Source organism: Pseudoliparis swirei, chromosome 12 (assembly GCF_029220125.1).
Source record: "Pseudoliparis swirei isolate HS2019 ecotype Mariana Trench chromosome 12, NWPU_hadal_v1, whole genome shotgun sequence".
Classification (NCBI taxonomy): Eukaryota; Metazoa; Chordata; class Actinopteri; order Perciformes; family Liparidae; genus Pseudoliparis; species Pseudoliparis swirei.
Window position 1 is genome coordinate 16,591,606 of NC_079399.1, and position 23,042 is coordinate 16,614,647.

A 23,042-nucleotide genomic window follows, 5' to 3' on the forward strand; every position below is an offset into this window, starting at 1 on the left:
AGAGGAAGGAGCGGGAAGAAGGAGGAGAGAGGAAGGTGGAAGAAGAGGTGGTAGTCCTGGGGTGACAGTCAGTCAGTCCGGGTTCCATTGATGAGCCCGACTGCCGACGGGAAAAACTTTTGGTGTGGCGGGTGGTCTTTGTCCTGATGGACGCAGCCTCCTCCCGAGGAGGGACTCGAACAGGAGTGTCCAGGGTGGGAGGGTCAGCGACAATCTTTCTGGCCCGCTTCAGTGACCTGGAAGTGAACAGGACCTGGAGGAAGGCAGATTGCAGCCGATAACCCTCTCGGCCGGCGGATGATGCTCTGCAGCCTGCACTTGTCTTTGGCTGTGGCTGCGGGTGCCAGGCGGTGATGGAGGAGCAGATGATGGACTCAACGATGGCCGTGTAGAATTGTACCATCATTCTCCCTGGCAGGTTGAATTTCCTCAGCTGCCTCAGGAAGAACATCCTCTGCTGGGCCTTCTTGGTGATGGAGCGGATGTTCAGCTCCCACTTGAGGTCCTGGGTGATGATGGAGCCCAGGAAGCGGACGGACTCCACAGCGTCGGGGAGTCACACAGGATGAGAGGGCGGGTGGGGCTGCATACCTCCTGAAATCCACAACCATCTCCACTGTCTTTAGGCGTTGAGCTCCAGGTTGTTCTGGCTGCACCAGGTCACCAGGTGGTCAGTCTCCCACCTGTAGGCGGTCTCGTCCCCACCAGAGATGAGCCCAATGAGGGTGGTGTCATCCGTGAACTTTAGGAGCTTGACGGACTGGTGACTGGAGGTGCAGCTGTTGGTGTACAGGGAGAACAGCAGAGGGGAGAGAACACAGCCTTGGGGAACCCGTGCTGGTGGTCCGGGAGCCTGAGACGTGTTTCCCCAGCCTCACGTGCTGCTTCCTGTCGGTCAGGAAGTCTGTGATCCACCTGCAGGTGGAGTCGGGCACGTGCAGCTGGGAGAGCTTGTCCTGCAGCAGGGACGGGATGATTGTATTGAAAGCAGAGCTGAAGTCCACAAACAGGATCCTGGCGTAGGTTCCTCGGAGTCCAGATGCTGGAGGATGTAGTGAAGGGCCATGTTGACTGCATCGTCTGCAGACCTGTTGGCTCTGTAGGCGAACTGCAGGGGGTCCAGGAGTGGGTCGGTGATGGTCTTGAGGTGTGACAGGACCAAGCGTTCAAAGGACTTCATGACCACAGAGGTCAGGGCGACGGGCCTGTAGTCATTGAGTCCTGTGATCTTGGGTTTTGGGGACGGGATGATGGTGGAGGCCTTGAAGCAGGCTGGAACGTGGCATGTCTCCAGGGAGGTGTTGAAGATGTCGGTGAACACCGAGACAGCTGGTCAGCACAGTGCTTCAGGGTGGAGGGGAGACGGAGTCCGGGCCCGCTGCTGCGGGGTTCTGCTTTTAAACAGCCTGTTGACGTCTCTCCAGGATGACGAGGTCGTCGCTGAGGAGATGGAGGGTGCTCCAGAGGTGTGAGCCCCTGATGGGCTGGGGAGGGTGGGCTGATGGTCTGTGGCTTGTTGATGGGGCTGTGGGGATTGTCTCAGGACTGCTCCATTGTCTTTCAAAGCGGCAGTAGAACTCATTGAGCTCGCCTGCCAGAAGCACCTTGTTCATGGGTGGGGTGATTTGGGCTTGTAGTTGGTGATCTGCCTGAGCCTCTCCAGACAGAAGCAGAGTCGTCTGCTGTGAGCTGCTGTTGCAGTTTCTCAGAGTACAGTCGTCTAGCATCTCTCACCGCCTTGCTAAACCTGTATTTGGACTCTGTGTACAGGTCCTTGTCCCCACTCCTGAATGCCTGGTCCTTCTGCAGTCTTAGCTTCCTGAGCTCCGCTGTGAACCAGGGTTTGTTGTTGTTATAACTCACCCTGGAGCTGGATGGAATACAGCTGTCCTCACAGAAGCTGATGTAGGAAGTTACAGCCTCTGTGTACTCATCCAGGCTGTTGGTAGCAGTCCTGAAGACATCCCAGTCAGTACAGTCCAAGCACGCCTAGATCCTCCAGAGCCTCACTGGTCCACTTCTTGAACTTCCTCACCACAGGTTTGCAGAGCTTTAGTCTCTGCCTGTATGAGGGAATCAGATGAACCATGACGTGGTCAGAGTTTCCCAGTGCAGCTCGAGGGACGGCGTGATAGGCCCTGCTGATTGTTGTGTAGCAGTGGTCCAGAATGCTCTTCTCTGTAGGGCATTTAATTAACTGTCTATATTTAGGAGTTCGTGGCTGAGGTTTCCTTTGTTAAAATCCCAGTACAATAACTAAAGAGTCCGGGAAGGTCCGCCCACACACCGTATCTGTTCGCGAGGTCCGCTGTGCCTCGTGCACGTTTCCATGTAAACTCCGGCCAGGATGAATGAAGCGAACTCACGGGGAGTAGAAGGGTTTGCAGTGAATGATAAAGATTCCAGGTCCGCGAACAGTGCTGTAGAATCACCGTTACGTCGTTGCACCAGCCGTTGTTGAGGAAGCAGATTCCTCCACCCTTTGCTTTTCCGGAGAGCTCCGTGACCCGTCCGCCGAACAGCTGGAAGCCAGCGAGCTGGAGCGCAGAATCTGGTATCGATCCACTTAGCCATGATTCCGTAAAGCACAGGACAGAGGATGAGGAGAAGTCTCTGTCTCTCCCACCAGCAGCTGGAGTTCGTCCAGTTTGTTGCACAGTGAGCGGACATTGGAGAAATATGCCCGCAGCGCTGTACGAGATCCCGTTGGTTTCCGTACATAAGCGCCCTGAGCGTTTCCTCTCCGGCGCGTCTCACAGGTGAGCACACCTTTACAAAATGTCCAGTAACTCCACAGAAGTTAAAAACGTTGGAAATAAATCCGCTGGAGTTGTTCCCCTGATGTTCATGAGCTCTTCTCTGGTGAAAGAGCTCCGGGAATCACAGCAGAAAACAGTATTTAAGACGAAAACAACAAAAACATCACAAGACCAGGCGGCGCCATCAGTACAGACAAGAAGGGAATGAGGGACTAACGAGGGAGTGATCAGAGGCAGGTGAAGGGAGTTTGACTGACGAGATGGGAAGCAGGATCTGGAATGACATGATAGTTAGTGAGTCAGTAAATATATATCTATGTATTTATTTTCAATGTGTTTTTTCAACGTGTGGGAAAGCAACGTTAAAAATCAAGCCTGTTGTTGCCTTCCACATAAAAGAAAGATCACAATCACTGAGGATACAGCTTATTAATTAAACTCTGGTATCAGTCCAGTTCTCAGAAGCCCAGGTATCTATTTATTTATTCACTGAGTTTGGTGGATGATTTTAGTTTTTTTGTGTGACACTGATAACGCTATAGGGTAGTGGGGGGCGGGAATACAATTTAAATGTTTTAATATCCGAGTGCCTCAGTCCTTCTACTGCAAAATAGGCCGTGTGCGGTGAAGGATTAACGAGTTTCAGAGCTCAAAGAAAAAGCATCTTTAGACTGGAGCAAAATGAAAAAAGCTGCCATGTTAGGTTTCTGTTGTGTGGAGATTTGTGAGAAAACATGTCAAAACAAAAGAAGATGTCTTTTATATAAATCCTGTTCCGGCATCACGCTGCAGGTGGAGGGGCAGCAGCGGGGCTTCAGCGTAGCATTGTCATCCTCCAGATAAAATTAGCTGCAGTATTTTTAACCCGATGATGATGCAACATTCAGGCCGAGCGGCGGGAAATAAAGACCACTTCCTGTTTCACCCCGGCAGTCGGTGTTTACATTCCTGTGATTTACTCATGACCTTTTTCTTTAGGGCCCTTAAAGGGACACTGCGCTGTTTTCTTGAATATATGTTTCGGGACAAATGGCATCACAGACGATCATTTGAGAAACACGGGCTGGGAATCGCTCTCTGGGTTATTCTACCCTCCCCAAAACAAATATGCTAGTGTGGAAATGCTAAAAAAACAACTCTTTTGAAGTATCTGGGGACCCCGTGTGTGATATTATTAAACCAACTGTGTATGCATATATGTCCAGTGAGTGTGTTAATCGGCAGCGAGTTATTGTGCGACACACTGAAATGTCCCCGGAGTTCACGTCTGGCTTTGTTTCTGCTTCCTGTCGGCCGGCTTGAAGGGAGCTGCTTCAGAGGCCTCGCTCTCATTGGACGATATCTCTTCCCCCAGTGCAAGGGAGATAAGGCAAATAAGCTATTTGCCTTGTTAATATACTCTCTTCCTCTCTCTCTCAGACACACACACACACACACACACACACACACACATGTCTGTGACAGAGGCAGCAGAACAAGAGTCTCTCCCTCTGCTCTCACATTTGCGTTATCAAATTGCAGATTAGCATTTGTCTCCTTTTTGTTTGTCTTTCTCTCTCCGTTCATATCTTGTTTGGCTGTCATTCCTCCTCTAGTGATTTCTTCAAATTTTTTATTTTGACATTATTTCGTATCTTATATTGTATTCCTGTAATTTCTCCTCAGTGTGTGTGTGTGTGTGTGAATACATGGTTTGTTTTTCATTTTGTCCTAAAGTTGATTGGTTTTCTTTTTTCTTTCTTTTTTCGGTTTACCTCGAAAGGGATTAGATGAGTTTCATCCGGCAGGTATCGTCGAATGAATCGTTTCTGCATCAGAGGTGGCGGTGGCTTAGTGAGTTTGGGGCCCCGGCAGCCTGCTGAACGCCCATTTTGAAAACCAACGCCAGTAACAAACGTGTTCTGCAGGTGCCGACTCCACGCGGCCCCGTGTTATCGGTCTGCCTCGAGGCTTTTCCACAAAAAAAAGATCTGGTAAATGCTCTAATTAAAAAGCTATCGACCCAAATGCTTTCTCTTTTCTAATGTTGGCGTGGCGTACTTAAAAAAAAAAAAAGGCATTCAAATCCTAACAGACCAAGCGTTCCTCTGGGCCGGCGGGCTGCAGGCGCTCCCATTAGGCTGCATGTCTGAGGAGAACTGAGGACGGGAAGCTGCAGAGTGGCATGTCGGGTATGAAGGATGGATCTGGCCGTCGTGGTCTTATTGTCCCCAATCCCACCGAGAGACTGACACCAGCTATTGATCCTGCGGATACAGTTGTGTTTGACTTTATTCCTGAAGGCCATGGTGTTGTTACAAACACATCAATGAGCCACAGCCCTCCACTCATTGCCATGAATCTGTTCCAATAAACGCTAATTCGTGCTCCACATGTGTATTAAACCTCCGTTGCAAACAGACACCGAAAGAAGAATGTCTTCATTAGGAAAGACCGGGTTCAGGATTCTAGGTTCACAGGGTGGGGAAAGTGTCATGAGAGGAACTAATGCGTAAGGAACTAAGTACTTTTTGGGGCTCTTCTCACAGATGTTGTCGGCGGCTTGAGACCCGTACATTGATCTCGGTGCTCCATCCTGAAGGTCCAACTAATTCCTAGGATTCAGGAGGTCTTAGCGAGGATACACCAGTGTATTCTCTGCGTAAGTCTCATCCGGCGGCCCGACACTCGACAGAGCCGTGGCCACGCCTCGTATTGAATTTAAATGCCAAAGCAAAGGCGTCTCATTCTGTTAAAATGCCTGTTGCCACGACCTCCTAGTGGGCGGAGCCAAGACACGTGGAGAGGGGACGGGAAGAGGAATCGATGTAATAGGTCCCTTTTTGACGTATCTTTTTATTTATTTATTTAACAACAGAACCGATTAATATAATTATTATTTATTTGTGTGCAACATGGAGAAGGTTAGAGCAGTAGAGAACAACATCTCTTTTCATTGGATTCAGAGCTGCACTTCACTCTCTGACATCGGTTGCCGCTCCGGACGCAGAGCTCTTCGGGTCGGCTCTGCCTTCAACCCGACCGTGTCCACACGGTCTCATCTGTGCTCGGACGCTAAGAGAATCCAAATTCGGTTTGGTGAAAATGCGCCGAGCCCTGCTGCCGTCTCCTCAGTATTAACGCTCGGTGCCGGCTGCGTGCCTCCAAACTCCTAACAGGCAACTCACTGCTGACAGTCCAATTACATCAGCTATCAAGTAGGTGTGTGCGTGTGTGGAGATACATTTTTATTTATAAATACATATATATTTGTTTGTATATGTATGTATCTATAAGTGTATATATATATTTATATATTTGTATATATATTTTTGTATATATATATATTTGTAATATATATATATATATATGCTTACAGACCATAATGGGCTGACAGCGGCGGTATGGTTCTGAAAGAGATTTCAACAAAAGAGCAGGTGAGTGGCGGAGTCACTCGAAAAGCAACAGAGAAAAGAAAACGTGCAGACTTCCTGTCGTGGTCGGGATGTGCCGCTTCGCCCTCATGTTCCCACATCGAGGGGATTTCACTCGCATGGCGGTGCCTCGCCAGTCCCATCAGTCAAGTGAGGTAACAATTAAGTTTCATAGCCTTGTCAGAATCTCTTTTTTGCTCACACGCTGACGATATCCTTTTTGGCTCGACATGCTTCTGTTGACTATTAAAGTAAAATCCTCAGAGCTGTCGTGTCGTGTTTTTCAAAAACAGCCGAAGGCAGAGAAACTCCTTTGAGCCATATTGATTTTGTTGCCTTTCGTCTAAATGTGCCAGCCGTCTGCGTCCAACAGAAACTGTTCTCTGTAGACTCAATCTGCCACTTGTGAATTCCTCCTCTATAAAAGCCGCTTGTGTCTTTTTCGTTCATGTTTTGAAGATTCACGGAAATGGCCAAAAAATTCAACGAGTGATGACTTCCTTCCAGCGGACGCCGCTCGTCGATTTTTATTTTGTGGACCGTTTTAGTAGATTTACCTGGGATATTAATGCACACCATGTGTCCTTCACACAGAATGAGAATATTACGAGGCAAAAAGGAGTCGTGTATCTTTTTTTTAGTTCGATTTTTATGAGCTTTTGCAACTCAAATAAAGGCATCAACCCATCGGCGTATCCAAACATTTTTTTGGGTCTATTTTTCATGCCCCCGGTTTGTAAAAGGCCTTTTGGAATTGAGTTTCATTTTTTTCTTCTTTTTATCACAGAGCTTTACTAAGAAGGCATCATGTACAGGCCTTGTGCAGTGACTGACATTTACAAGAGACTTTGACATTTAGACCCAAAATCGTCCATTTTAAAGTTTGGATTCATTCCCTGACTTTTTGAGAATGAAGTTGAGTTTGTCACTAAATGGATTAATCGAGTGTCAACCCGGGTTACATAACCTCTGCTGGCAGCTCGTCACAATCCACCTCCGGCGTGAGTAACACACAGAATACGGTTTGAGTGTTTGTCGGTTTGGGTGCTGTGGTGTCGGTTTGGTGCTGTTTTATCGGGGGCAGGGGAGGGGGAGGAGTGAGATCTGGTGTTTGGGGAGGTCAGATCTGGTCTTTGGGGGGAGTCAAATCTGGTCTTTGGGGGAGAGTCAGATCTGGTCTTTGGGGGGGGGAGGAGTCAGATCTGGTCTTTGGGGAGGAGCAGATCTGGTCTTTGGGGAGTCAAATCTGGTCTTTGGGGGGAGTCAGATCTGGTCTTTGGGGAGTCAGATCTGGTCTTTGGGGGGTCAGATCTGGTCTTTGGGGAGGAGTCAGATCTGGTCTTGGGGAGTCAAATCTGGTCTTTGGGGGGGGAGGAGTCAGATCTGGTTTTTGGGGGGGGAGTCAGATCTGGTCTTTGGGGGGGGGGGTCAGATCTGGTCTTTGGGGGGGGAGGAGTCAGATCTGGTCTTTGGCCGTGTTCAAAGTGAATATCTGACATTTTCCCTCGATGAAAGCCTTCCAGCTCAGACTCGTTCTCTCAAACACCGACTCTCCACTGGGACACTTTGATGCACTTCACTCGGCTCCTCTACTTCCTTCTCTCCCTCCCTCCCTCCCTCCTCCACTTATTTACTCTCCGTCATCTTCCTCTTTTCCACTTCAAGTCTGTTGAAGCTAACCGGAGCTGGTTAGCTGGATGCTCGGAAACTCAAATCAGGTTGAGGGAGCAGCAGCTGGACCATCAGAGCTTCAGAGGAGGAGTTGCAAGCTGTTGGATCCTCCACAAGGCAGCCTGGAGGAGAGGCTGCAGAGGGACAACGCTCTTCTCCAGTAGACGGACGCCTTCTGGACGCCATGGGGGACGCAAGAGCTTTCATTAAGAAATTATGCTGTGGTGGTGATGATCAGCTGACACTTTGAAGGAGACGAGGTGGTGCAAGCAACATGGCGGCCCCCCTGCTGCTAGATTAATCGAAACAAACTTTTCCCCCCTCATCTGAGATCGGTTACAATTCAAACCGAACTACAATATTTATCGCACTGGACCATCTGGAAGAATATATTGACGAGTGGTTCGGGCGAGTCTGCGTCATGAACACCGAAGCAAGCGAATCTGAAAGCGATCCCGAAAAGACTCCCATTTCATACAACAAAAGAGCCCGTACCAGCCCAGGTACAAATCCATCCACTTCACCCAAACCTCCATGCTGCTCTGAGGTAAGCGACATACTAAAGTCCATTGAAAATAAGCTTTCCGGTTTTGACTCCAGACTTGCGCTTATCGAAGTATTACATCGGGAATTCCAGGCTCTGCGCCACAGCCTGGAATTCAGTCAGAACCAAATCGACGCTATTACTAAGGACAACAAATCACTCCATCACTCTGTCAATACGATAACCACCCAGCTCACCTCTGTTTCCGCTGACAACAAAGCTATGAAACAAACCATCCTGGACTTACAAGCCCGCAGTATGAGTGACAATCTAGTCTTTACCGGCATTAACGAACAAACCTCAGAAAACCCAGAAAAAACCATCAAAGAATTCATGTCCATACAGCTCAAACTACCCGCAGAGACCGTCAACAACATAACTTTCCACCGCGTCCACCGTCTGGGACCGCAGAACAACAGCCGGCCGCGGCCAATCATCGCTAAGTTTGAACACTATAAACAAAAAGAACAGGTCAAACAACAAGGCAGGCAGCTCAGAGGAACGGACTATGGACTCAACGATCAATACCCAAAAGAAATCATGCAACGTCGCAAAGTTTTATTTCCCATCCGCAAAAACATGATGAAAGAAGGAAAGAAAGCAATAATATCACTGGACAGACTATACATAGATGGACAATTATACCGCGATAAGGACGTAACCCCCTGGCTCTTCTAGACCCCCGTTCTCTCTCTCGCTCTCGCTCTCTCCTGTCCCTACTATCCGCATACATACACAAAACTCCCCATCGTAATCTCGATATGCCCCCCTCTCTTTTCTTTGTATTTCACTGTTTCGATTATTTTATTATTTAGTATTGCACCCATGTCGTACTGTAGCTGACAGTATGAACCCCGATCTGGTTCACACATTGCCTTGTATTTCTGTTATGTGTAATATGTTACTTACTTTGTTGTCTTTACGTTCCTATGTTTTTTTGTTTTGTATATGTTTGTTCTTCCCTGATTCAATGTCTGCTCATACTGCTGTGTCATTTACACATCAACACACACACACACACACCAACATTAACACTCAGTCTATAGTATTTCAATTAACATGTCTTCTCTCAAATTCTTAACCTGGAATATCCATGGAGTTGGTTCTAAAGCAAAACAAATTAAAGTTTTAAATCATCTGGCTAAGATGAAAGCAGATATATGCTTAATACAAGAAACACATCTCTCAGAATCAGGTCACAACAAATTTAAATCAACACAATTCACTCATTCATTTTCAGCTCACTACAACACAAAACAAAGAGGAGTCTGTATTTTAATTAACAAGACAGTTTCCTTTATCCACAACTCCACCATCACTGACCCAGAAGGCGGTTTATCATTATTAACATATCCGTCAACAATAGTCCAGTCACAATCTGTAATGTTTATGGCCCAAACTCTGATGATCCATCCTTTTTCCATAATTTTTTGTCAACTCTCTCAAACATTTGCAACTGTCCAGTCATAATGGGAGGCGATTTTAATACAGTTATCGACCCATCAGTAGACCGATCTAATATTACAAATAATAAACGTACCTGGCAATCCACAGAAACAATAAAACAGTTCATGAGGGATTGTGGTCTTGGCGATAGTTGGCGATTACAGAACCCCAACGCAAGAGAATACTCATTCTTCTCTCCGGTTCACCGTTCATACTCACGCATTGACTTCTTCCTTAACAGCAATTCAATTATATCGGATATTTCAGACTCAAAGATTCACCCTATAATTATCAGCGACCATGCTCCCGTAACATTTACATGGAATAGAATTAACATACATAAACCAATCACTAGATGGCGTTTCAATACGTCTCTTCTCAAAGACCCTCAGTTTGACAGTCTGATTAAAAAAGAGTGGGCATCCTTCCTAGAAATAAATGATTCCCCAGAGTCATCACCGACCCTTCTATGGGAAACAGGGAAAGCAGTTTTAAGAGGAATAATCATTTCATTTTCCGTTTACAAAAAAAAGAAAGAAAAAAAAGAAGAAGCTGAATTGGAACAACAAATCAACCAACTTGAAATCATTAATGCAAGCAACCCAACATTGGAAACTCAAAATGAATTGAGAAAATATAAATTACAAATAAATGAAATAATAAATAATAAAACTCAATTCCTAATACACAGACTTAGACAAGAACATTTTCACCATAGCAATAAATCTGGTAAATATTTGGCAAGTCAAATTAAACAAAATAAGGAAAAACTACAATCACAATCATTAAAGACTCAACAGGGAATCCAACAAATTCACCTGATGAAATCAATAAAATCTTCAGAAGTTTTTATGCCAAACTTTATTCATCTGAAAAGGACCCACACCCAGAAGACATCCATTCATTTCTCAACAGCATTGATTTACCACAGATTAACAAAGAACAAAATAACACACTTGACTCCCCATTAACACAGGATGAACTTTGTACTGCCCTCCATCTCATGCCCAATAACAAAGCACCGGACCTGATGGCTACCCTGCAGAGTTCTATAAACACTTTTGGTTCATCATAGCTCCACTTTTCACAAGATGATAACAGAAATAAAACAAAATTTGCAATTCCCAGCAAGCATGAATACAGCCTGTATATCACTTCTCCTCAAACCAAACAAAGATCCAACTCTTCCATCAAGCTACCGTCCCATTTCCCTCCTCAATGTAGACATTAAAATCATCACAAAGGCACTAGCTCATAGATTAGAAAAAGTCACTCCATTTATAATTCACCCAGATCAATCCGGCTTTATCAAAGGTAGACACTCATACACTAACACACGCAGACTGTTTAATTTAATCAACTACTCATCATTACAACAAACCCGAACCATCATCGCCTCCTTAGATGCAGAAAAAGCATTCGATAAAGTAAATTGGACATTTCTCTTAAGTGCATTAAAAAGATTTGGTTTTGGGGAGTCATTTATTAACTGGGTCAAAATTCTATACACTGCACCTACAGCCACCGTCATCACCAATGGACACACCTCTCACAGCTTCACACTGCACAGGGGGACAAGGCAAGGATGCCCACTCTCTCCCTCACTTTTCATCATTTTCATTGAACCGCTAGCTGCTGCCATTCGTCAGAATACCATCATAAAAGGAATCCAAACACTTAATACCCATCACAAAATCAGTCTTTATGCCGATGATATATTGCTCTTCCTCCAAAAGCCATATTCATCGTTACAGGAAACTATTAAAATTATAGACACATTCTCCAAAATCTCTAACTACTCAATTAACTGGAACAAATCATTCATCCTTCCATTAGACAGTAACAGTTGGGATGGGGCAGGCCACACACCACCTATTCCTTTTTGCACTGGTGTCATCACTTATTTGGGAATACATATTTCCTCCAGGCTGTCAGAGCTGTTCACACTCAACTTCACTCCACTACTTAAAACAATAACCGACGACCTCCTCCGCTGGATGAAACTACCACTGTCACTCATGGGCAGAATAGCAACAGTTAAAATGACAATTCTTCCTAAAATAAATTACCTATTCACAATGATTCCATCTCAACCCACTCACTCCTGGTTCAAATCTCTTGACTCACTCATTACTAAATTTTACTGGAAAAATAAGACGCCAAGAATAAAACTGGCCACTTTACAACAAACAAAAAAACAAGGAGGACTTGAAGCTCCAAATTTTTCTCACTACTCACTAGCAAACCAACTTCAATACATTCTTAAATGGATCCACCCCACTCACTCAGACAACACATGGTTAGACATAGAACAGACAGTATGTAAGGACATCCAGATTTCAGACCTACCATTTCTCAGCCAATCAATCAAACGCCATCCTTGCTTCAAAATGGTAACAATAGCAGAAACTCTGACAGCCTGGTGGAAATTCCACAAAATCACTAATGTCACTTTTGCACCCTCAAATTTCACCCCTATATGGAATAATCTGGACATTCTAAGCAGTAATAAGCCTTTAAATCTCCACACATGGTCCACTAAAGGCATCACTCATTTGAAACACATCTTTAATCACAATACCCTGGTTTCATTCCCCCATTTGGTTCAGAAGTACGGCATCGGGAAAAATCACTTTCTGGAATATCTACAACTTAAATCATCCCTTCAAACAAAATTCAACATTAAGGCCACACATTTGGAATTACCTCCCTCAACCTCACAGTTAATTAATATCACCTCCTCAAATAAATTAATCTCAAAAATATGTAGCATAATATCACACTCTGAAATAATAACCATACCAATAATAAAATGGGAATTTGACTTGGCTATCACTCCTGATGCCGACTTCTGGACCAAAATCTGTACTAATATATATTTTATGACCAAAAATACAAATTTACAACTAATACAATATAAAATACTTCACAGAATTCACTACACTGGGCACAGAATGTTTAAAATGGGGTTCACTACAGATATCTGTCCACATTGCATGCAAAATACTCAGGATAGTTACATTCACGCCACCTGGCACTGCACACCAGTTCAACACTTTTGGAAACAAATAACTGAGTCACTGTCTGTTTTCCTGGGCTGCCTCATCCCATTATCCCCATCACTTTGTTTACTGGGAGACATCTCATCTATAAACCTGAGCAAAACAAACTGCAAAATACTTCGTGGCCCTAACTATCGCCAAGAAAACAATCCTCGTGAACTGGAAATCAAGGAATAACACACATATCTTACACTGGAAAAATTTAATGTCAGAATATATTTCAATGGAACAACTCACCTCATCTATCATTTACAATACAACAGAACACCACGACATCTGGTCATCATTCACTATATTTTTACAAACATGACACCACTCCTCTTATTTATTAGTTAATTCATAAATACACACGCACACACATATACACATGTACACATGCATCTGTCTTTCTTTCTTCTTCTCCTTCTAATTATTATTATGTTTGTTTTGTTTGTTTTTTGTTGTTTTTTTCCATTTTTTTATTTTTATTATTTTTTTCCCCCAGAAATATTCGGACTTTATGATGTTATGTCCATTGTTTTGTCGTCTGCATTGTTTATTGTCCTCTAGGTGTTATGTCTATGTATTGTCTTTTGAAAAAAAAAAAAAAAGAAAAAAAAAGGAATTGAGTTTCATTTTTTTCTTCTTTTTATCACAGAGCTTTACTAAGAAGGCATCATGTACAGGCCTTGTGCAGTGACTGACATTTACAAGAGACTTTGACATTTAGACCCAAAATCGTCCATTTTAAAGTTTGGATTCATTCCCTGACTTTTTGAGAATGAAGTTGAGTTTGTCACTAAATGGATTAATCGAGTGTCAACCCGGGTTACATAACCTCTGCTGGCAGCTCGTCACAATCCACCTCCGGCGTGAGTAACACACAGAATACGGTTTGGGTCGAAGCTGTGGTGTCGGTTTGGGTCTGTGTTATCGTGGCCAGGTGAGGGGGAGGAGTCAGATCTGGTCTTTGGGGGGGGGAGGAGTCAGATCTGGTCTTTGGGGAGTCAAATCTGGTCTTTGGGGGGGGTAGGAGTCAGATCTGGTCTTTGGGGGGAAGGAGTCAGATCTGGTCTTTGGGGGGGGAGGAGTCAGATCTGGTCTTTGGGGAGTCAAATCTGGTCTTTGGGGGGGGGAGGAGTCAGATCTGGTCTTTGGGGGGGGGGGTCAGATCTGGTCTTTGGGGGGGGAGGAGTCAGATCTGGTCTTTGGGGGGGGAGTCAAATCTGGTCTTTGGGGGGGGGAGGAGTCAGATCTGGTTTTTGGGGGGGGAGTCAGATCTGGTCTTTGGGGGGGGAGTCAGATCTGGTCTTTGGGGGGGGGGGGTCAGATCTGGTCTTTGGGGGGGGAGGAGTCAGATCTGGTCTTTGGCCGTGTTCAAAGTGAATATCTGACATTTTCCCTCGATGAAAGCCTTCCAGCTCAGACTCGTTCTCTCAAACACCGACTCTCCACTGGGACACTTTGATGCACTTCACTCGGCTCCTCTACTTCCTTCTCTCCCTCCCTCCCTCCCTCCTCCACTTATTTACTCTCCGTCATCTTCCTCTTTTCCACTTCAAGTCTGTTGTTTCGGGAGGTAAGTTCTCCTGAAATCTGTGTTATTGTTAGCATCAGTTGACTCGACTTGACCCTGGGCTATATTTGTGGCGCTACCCGACGCCTCCCAGCGTGGCCTTGGTTCAGTGGTTTGAAACTGGAGCGTGTGTCAGTGGACTGAGGAGTGTGTCGGTCAGCAGCTACATGGCAATCTGAAAGCTTTGATTGTGGAGTTCTCTCCTCATCGAGCGATCATCGAACCGTTTGGGGGAAGTTAAGTGAGGAGCACAGAGCAGGCAAACCTTTCATTATTTCAGCTTTCTTTGATCACAGATGTGTCATTGTCTGATAATTATGTTTCCATGGCAACTGCTTCCAAGCCCATGAGTTCAGCTTCTCTGGCTCAGGACCACTCACACTTTTTACCAACGAGCTGCATGCTGCTGTGGAGGAGTTTCAGTTGATATTGCAAATGCTCCTCTTCCTCCCTCCGTCCAGAAGGATGTTCTTCATCTCGGAGGAAAAAAAATGTTTCCGTCGTACTTTTTTCCCACCTGACCGGATGCCTAACTGCAGGCTCACGTGCACGGAGAGGTTTGTGAAGCGGCGGCGCTGCGAGAGGACGTGCAAGGCCCCGTGGCTTTGCCTCGCATTATGATACGCGCTGAGGTCCAGCTGCCAAGGCCGTTTCCTAAAGGATACGATGAGCTGATGCTGAGGTGCACTGATGTGTTTCCTCCCCCCCCCCCCCCCTGCTTGTTGGCCATGTTGCAGTCTTCGTACCCCGAGCCCCTCTCCTCTACAAGTGAACTCCTCCCTTCATAACTTTCCTGCCGAGACGGCAATCTTCCATGTAAATTCTCTTTGCCCGTCCGTCTTCATCTCGATAGCGGCGCCGTCACGAGAGCCGACTGTCAAAAGTGTGCCGAGTCAGCGCCGACCAGAGAGGCGAGGAAATGACATCGGGAGTCGATGCCCCTCGTCGCGCGCGCAAGCACATGGGCGTATCGATATGCAAATGAGAAACAGGCGAGGCACAGATGGCTAATATAAGATGGAGGAGGAAGCCAGAGCGTTTTTATTTGTTTTCCTTTTCTTAAAAAGCGCTTATGACCTCGCTCGTCCAAACGTCTGTCCAGTGAGGAAACGCTTCCACCGTTCACCCCAAAGGAGATGTGGAGCTTCCGACGGATGGGGGCGCGGCAGTGTGACTTATAATATTGGATCTCTTGAATCATGAGCCCATTTTTGCAGCCGGGTCGAGGATGAGAGTGTTTAGCACGAGGTGGAGTTGAGGCAATTCATGCGAGTTGGCCAAATGCATGCTGGGAACACAATGACGTCAAACCCGTTGTTTTTTCAGGCTGCAGTTTGTGGTCGTGTTGGATTGCAAAATATAATACTCACAAAAGAATGAGGACCTGAAACTGAGATACACACAGGCGAGGCAATTGTAATTTCTCTTTTATTTCCTCCCACTTTTATAACTACTTCAGAAGGTTGATTATTCCAGATGCTGCATATTTAGTGCTCAAAAGTCTAATGATCCAGTAAAGACCAGTCAGCTGCCATATTACCCTCAGGTTGTATGTGTTTTAAAACCAGGAACAGCTGCAAGCGTTGGAAGGACATAAATCCCAGGATATTTGTGATTTTTACCGGGGATATCTCACATCACTGGAGCTCTATCTCTCTATCTTTCTATCGCTCTATCTCTCTCTCTATATACACTACCATTCAAAAGTTTGGTGTCACTGAGAAATGTCTTTATTTTTCAAAGAAAAGCACTGTTTTTTCAATAAAGATAACATGAATCAAAAATACACACTATACATTGTTAATGTGTTAATGACTATTCTAGGTGGAAACGTCTGGTTTCTAATGAAATGTCTCCAGAGGTGTATAGAGGCCCATTTCCATCAACGATCACTCCAGTGTTCTCATGGTACATTGTGTTTGCTAATCACCTTAGAAGACTAATGTCTGATTAAAAAACCCTTGTGCAATTATGCTAGCACAGCTGAAAACAGTTATGCTGGTGATATAAGCTATACAACTGGCCTTCCTTTGAGCTTGAAGTTTGTAGAACAAAATTAATACTTCAAATATTAAGCATTATTTCTAACCTTGTCAATGTCTTGACTATATTTTATATTCATTTGATAAATAAAAGTGTGATTTTTCATGGAAGACACGAAATTGTCTGGGTGACCCCGAACTTTTGAACGGTAGTGTATCTCTCCTCTTTTAACACTCCAGTGAGGTACTCGGGGGGAAAAACGCATTCAGCTGTTCAGGAAAGAAGAAAAACAGTCATCCGACCCAGCTGAACTGGATTGATATGGTTTCCATATTCTTCCAAAATATGTGGTTTCCATGTAAAGTCGTCCTCCCCTGTGGCGGATATCTTCTTATATTTCATGTCACCTCACATTTCCATAGCTTTGTCCTGCTGTGAGCAGCAGTTATGAGGATGAATCATTTCTGCTGGACAAGATATGTGAAGAGGACTCTCGTGTATGATGCACCTCTGTGCTTTTTCTCCAGTTTTTCTCAAATTTGCATATCAGGCAACGTATCAATCAATGTTCATACATACAGGCCTCGGCTGTGTTTGACAGCCTCCTCTCCTTTCTTGTAATTTTCTTTCCTCTTCCCTATGTTCCTCTTCTCCGTCTCCCTTGTTTCTCTCTTTCCTTTCCTCTCTCTTCCTTACCTTTCCCTTCCTCTCTTGCCGTGTGCTCTGCTGTCATCGTTGCAAATTTGTCTCCTCGAGCCAAAGATTGATTGATGTTTAGTGTTCTCCCCCTCCATCTTTTGTTTTCCCGGAAGCAAATGATCAAACCTCGACGTAGGAGAGACAGTGAGGGAACGACTTTGACAATGGAGAGGGCGTGTGTGTGTGTGTGTGTGTGTGTGTGTGTCCTATGCTTCTCCAATACAGCCCTCAAGTCAGCAGGCCTTATATTCAGCCATCACTGAGGCGTCGTTCTCTGGCTCACACTTCAGTCAGTTTCTACCTGCACGGACTTGTTAATTCAGGGAGTGAAACATACCACTTCTGGACCCTTTTTTCTTCATGCAACGTGAAACATAATGAAACGCATAATGTAATGTGCACTTGAAATAAACACAATGACTGCGTGAGGCTGAGGCTCATGACGTCGTCGAGCAGCTGGTAGCGAGCCGTTGGTGTTTGTGCTCGAGCGGGTCGACGAGGCCTATTGTCGTGTAAATTAGTGCCGTTTTCTAGTCCGTTCATCACAACCATAATGAACACATTGCGTGTCCTGACTGACTAGAACATAAAGTGTGCTCCTGCATTCACCAGAGAGTGAGAATGAAAGGGATAAATAATGATTTGAAGACATCTCAGTTAAAGTTATACATCAGCCCCGCCCCCCTGCTAAGGTCACCATGGTGCACTGTGATGCACCTTTGGATTCTTTTCTTGAATCATATTTTTCTGTGACTGTGAAAGTATCATTATAAAGTAGTATTTTACCTCATAAATGAGGTTATGATGCCAACACATAAACATGTAGTTTATGCCCGATAGGTACTTGTGGTGCTGGAGGCCTATGTGCAGGTTATGTTGTGTAGTACTGGAACACCTAAAAAGAGGCATTCAAGAAGCAGATTGGTAGACATGTGTCTTTATTAAGAAAAATATTGATGAAAGAGGCAAGAATAAACCTTGGGAAATTCAACACAAATATCTAAAAGTTAAAAAAATAGCGGTTGGCCATGTGCATGTAAATATAACTGGGTATAAATTGTATTAAAAGATTTTCCAATAGGAGGAGGAGGAGGAGGAGGAGGAGGAGGAGGAGGAATTATTATTCTGGGCCACGTGTCCCCTAAAACCTGCTGGGTCATTCATCTTAGTTAGGGAGCTGTCCAGGCGGCTCTCTGCAGACTGCATCACATACAACATACACACACACACTCATTTAAACACCTACCCATTCCCACATATTTAAAACATTACTTTCCTTGTCGGGACCTTCCATCTCCTCACTCCAAACAGACCTAAACGAGATTCCATTCACGACTTTGACCCTAATATAATTCGTAACGCATGTCGTTTATCTTCGTCTGGCCAACACACGCGTGTCCCGACACCTGTCGTCTGGGCTCGGCATCATGAAAGTGGGGCGGGGGAAGGGCAGCTTCCACCTGTGGCTTATTCTGCATTTCAGCACCAATGCTCAAAATAGGGTTCAACTTTACAGTCGTGTTTTTGGGAAACTGAAGATCCAAAAGTAATGTTGTTAATGGCCGTATGTCTGCGTGTTTGACCTTTGGTGGCGCTTCATTCTTTAACACGTAAAAGAATCTGAGCTGCTAAAAATGAATATTTTCCATTATCGACTAATAGCATAAACGATCATCTTCTCTGTTAATGTTGGAGCTATTTAATTTGACATTTGTATTTAGGTTTTATTTTAAAGTAATATTGATTGTTTATTGCTTATTTAGGTTATATTTTGATATGTTACTTGTTTCTTATGAAAGTTGTAGTTTAGTTTAATATATTTAGTTGTAGGTTCACTGATTGGGTAACACTGGGCACCTGTGGTTATATGTAGAGGTGGGTAGGCACAGGACCAGCATGCACCAGGGTGGCCAATGGTGTTTTACCACAGCACAGAGAGGAAGTGTCAACATTTAGTTTGTTCTTTTTTGTTGGTTTTAGAAATACATTATCAGAATAATAACAGTCGGAAATGGACAGTACCTTTTTTTTTGCATGCGTCAACACCGAAACCCACGGCGCATCAGTGGCAGTTTGATTTATAGTTTTGTTTGATTTCGTACGACAAATGGCCACTACAATTATTCATGTCATTTTTTGGTCTAAATGCCTTAAGCTATTTAAAAAATACCTGTGACCGTTTCCCAAAGTCCAAGGGGAGGTCGTCGGACGTCTTGTTTTCTCCGGCTAGATTGAGTTTGTGATTCTAATCTAATGCACTTTTTGTCAAATTCAGTGAGTAAAACCTCCCGATCTGCTGGGTGTGTGTGCTTTAAAAAATATAGTTCAGGCTGTGTATATGTGAAATAATAGTGAGGGAGGTTGTAAAGAGATATAAGTTTTACTTTAAAAAAAACAATTCTTTATTTTGTCCAAACATGGCATTTGTGCTTCTACAGGATTTACAGTCGATCCATTGAATCCATTGATTTTCTTTGTTGTGTTTAACAGCTCATTGAAAGTCTCCTTGTTGACGGTGTTGAGAAGAACCGATCTATACGCTGAAGAAGTACACCGGTCATGTTTGTGTTCGGCTTTCCTGATGTACTCTCTCACTTTCACTTCATTTGGTGACTATCAGCAAATGTCCCACATCAAGATGCCATTATTATATGTACTGTGTTGCCATGAGGCTTCAAACCGTTTGTGTGTCCACGAGGGATGAGTCCAGAAACCGATAGTCGACCCCTGAGCCACTAAAATCTGAGGTTTTCTATTGAATGTATTGAGTGGTTGACTCTTATTTTGAAGGGCAAACATCACGGCCAAACCTTCAAGAGGGAAGGCAAAGCAGATGTCCCCCCCCACCCTTCTTGTTCTACTTGTTCTTTTCCTCCCAGGAGCTTTAACCCGTCCCGCCATGTCCTTCTTTGTCTTTGTGATCATTCTCTGACCTGAATCATCTCCATTTATTCAGCTGTGTGAAATGGTTTCATAAATGAAGGGCTGTTTTATACAGGCCTGGTGGTAATCTGAGCAGTATGACTCTCTTTAATCAGAAGACAACCAGACGCTCGACACCTACGGGGTCCTAAATGTGACTTTTTTTGTGCCCTGATAAAGCAACATCGTGAGAAAGTTGGAAAAGCTTGAATATATACCGTACAGCTGTTTGGGGGAATTTATGACCCAGCTCAAACTGGTAATTATTTCTTTTTGTCCCGTGCTATTGAACTGGGTATTGGGAATGTGGCTTTTGACGGGTATTGTTATTGACTACTTACTTTCTGGTATTCCTAAACAAGAGTCACATGGATTGTTGGGTGACGGTGGATTTCATTTACAGAGGCACACGCTCTACAGCCGGCAGAAAGTGACCATGAACGACCAAATATCAGTTGGTTTTTTTATTTTTAAATGGGAGGAAGTGATCCATCATAAGGTACCGTATCACCTTTAAAGGTTCCAGTGAAAGATCGTGTTCTGACGATTCATTTCCTCATGACTTAACAGGTAGAAGGATGACGGCACACACGTCCTCCTGCTCTCACTTCATCTGCTCCCGTTTTATGAAACCTGTCACTTCCTGTTCGCAGCATGACAGATATGCTCTGAGGCCAGAAGTATAACAGTCAACAAGAGGGACTTACAGAGAAAAATGTGTTATTATCAAAATATTTTATTTTCCTGACGGCTATTTGGTCACAAATGCCCAGGTGTGAAAGTTGATTATTAACATCAGTTTTACTAATGGATGTAGCCACGAGCTCTCTCTGCCTCTCTCTCGCTCTCGCTCTCTCTCTGTCTCTCTCTCTCTCTCTCGCTGTCTCTCGCTCTCTCTCTGTCACTCTCTCTCTCACTCTCTCTCTCTCTCTCTCGCTGTCTCTCTCTCTCGCTCTCTCTCTGTCTCGCTGTCTCTGTCTCTCTCTCTCTCGCTGTCTCTCGCTCTCTCGCTGTCTCGCTCTCTCTCGCTCTCGCTGTCTCTCTCTCTCTGTGTCTCTCTCTCTCTCTCTGTCTCTCTCTCTCGCTGTCTCTCTCTCTCGCTGTCTCTCTCTCGCTGTCTCTCTCTCTCGCTGTCTCTCTCTCGCTGTCTCTCTCTGTCTCTCTGTCTCTCTCTCTCTGTCTCTCTCTCTTTCTCTCCCTCTCTCTCTCTTTCGCTGTCTCTCTCTCTCTCTGTGTGTTTCAATTGCTCATTAAAGCTTGTTGGCAGTGTGCTTGATGGCCTTGGACATCGGGTGTGTTTAATGTATTCTCCTGTGTGTCCCTGGGAGTGTTACTTATTCCCCCCTCAGTGTGCTCCCGGCGTTATTAAAGGCATTCATCACTGGGATGTGATGCCTTGTTACGACTCGGCTCCCCAACACAGACACACTCGCACGGCGAGGTAATTTGGTGTCAACGGTGTCGCCACAAATCTCACCCCGGAACCCTCCTTCTGGGAAGTCCTTTTGAAATGATATTGGACACAGAGCGATCGTGTGTGTGTGTGTGTGTACCAACATATCCATCCTCAAACTCGTTTCATGAGATTAAAGTTCACGACAATCCATGACGTTCAAGATGCAGTTTTCTTCGGGCAGGTTTTGGAGCTGTGACTTTGACATCCGACATAAATTTGAATAAACATGAGTCGACCTGTGAATGATCTGCTCTCCGTGGCCAGCTGACGAGTACCAACCACATGGTGATAGTTATTAGTTGTTCGGGGGACAACGCGCGTCCGTGGGGCTTTACGGTCTGGTTCGTGGCAGCTAGAGCCGCTGCCCACCAGCCGGCGGTTTGGCCTCTTTTCTGTCACCTTCAAGCAAGCTGGCTCGCCGTTAGCTCGCCATCTAGTTTTCTTTTTCCTCCGATGACGGCCCGAGGATTAGCCGGGTGCAGAAAAACCAACTGAGCTACCGCGTCCACGGACAACTCCTGGCATCTTTACAAGTTTTAAAAACACAGGGACCTTTTGACATTTCTTCTTTTCGCCCACAATGTTAAATTCCAGACTGTCATTTTCGCTCATGTCTCCTCATTCCACATGAACACCACATTCCCGTGTCCTCTCGTCCTCGTCCAGCTCTCGGTAACCTTTCCCCGCCTCGGCCTCCTGAAGGCTGTCGAGTGTCCACATTGTTTTGACGAGTAGCCCCCCGAGCCGCCCGTCTCTCACACGCCGCCGCTTGGCAGTTCCTTTGGGAGCCGAGCCGCCTCTGTGTATGACAGGTGTTCCTGACACTGTAGGAAAGAATAATGGCGGTGCAGCGACAAAAGAGGGACGCGAGCGAGCGCTCGTAAGGAGAGGAGAGCAGTGTTGACTCCACTTAAACCGCTGAATCGATGCGTTCGTTACGGCTCGTTTTGAGTAAATGGCAAAAGCGTCATCGACGGTATTCACGCGGAAAGTTTGAGAATTGTTACGAGGCTGTCGGCCGCATCGCACTTAAATATTTAAAGCGCGTGTGCGGTGGAAATGCTCCTCTGTGTAATTGAAACACACAATTCGAGAATGAATTGGAAGGTAATGCGCCGCCGTCACGACCGAATTAAGGCCGCCTCCTCAGCCGCGTCGGATCAGTGCTGCGTTGGATTTGCAAATACAATCAAAGACCGAAACGTTTTTTGGTGTTCTCAGTTCTTTTGAGAAATGAGCAAAACCTGGTTTCCCTGCATTTATATTTTGGATTGAGAAGTATTTGTCTCCTCAGAATGTTTCGCTGGATCGAGAAGAAGTTATTCTCTGAACAATGAGCTTGTTTCCTCATGAGATAAGCTTCAAAAGTATCACCTTATCTTATGTTTTTTTATTCCTAAATCCTAAATCATTTCACTGTTTAACTGTGTTTAACTAGTGGAATAACTCTGTGCCACACGAGCACTCCCACTCTACATCAAGGCTCAGTGATGAAGGGAAATGCATTGTCCATGAACATGTGGACTGCAGAG

General features: G+C 45.1%; 1 protein-coding gene across 2 annotated transcripts in view; it reads left to right on the forward strand.

The window, feature by feature from the left end:
- The window catches only part of man1a1 (mannosidase, alpha, class 1A, member 1), a 120,024-nt gene that overhangs the window by 71,824 nt on the left and 25,158 nt on the right, over positions 1–23,042 (forward strand). The gene's annotated exons all lie outside the window — the stretch shown is intronic.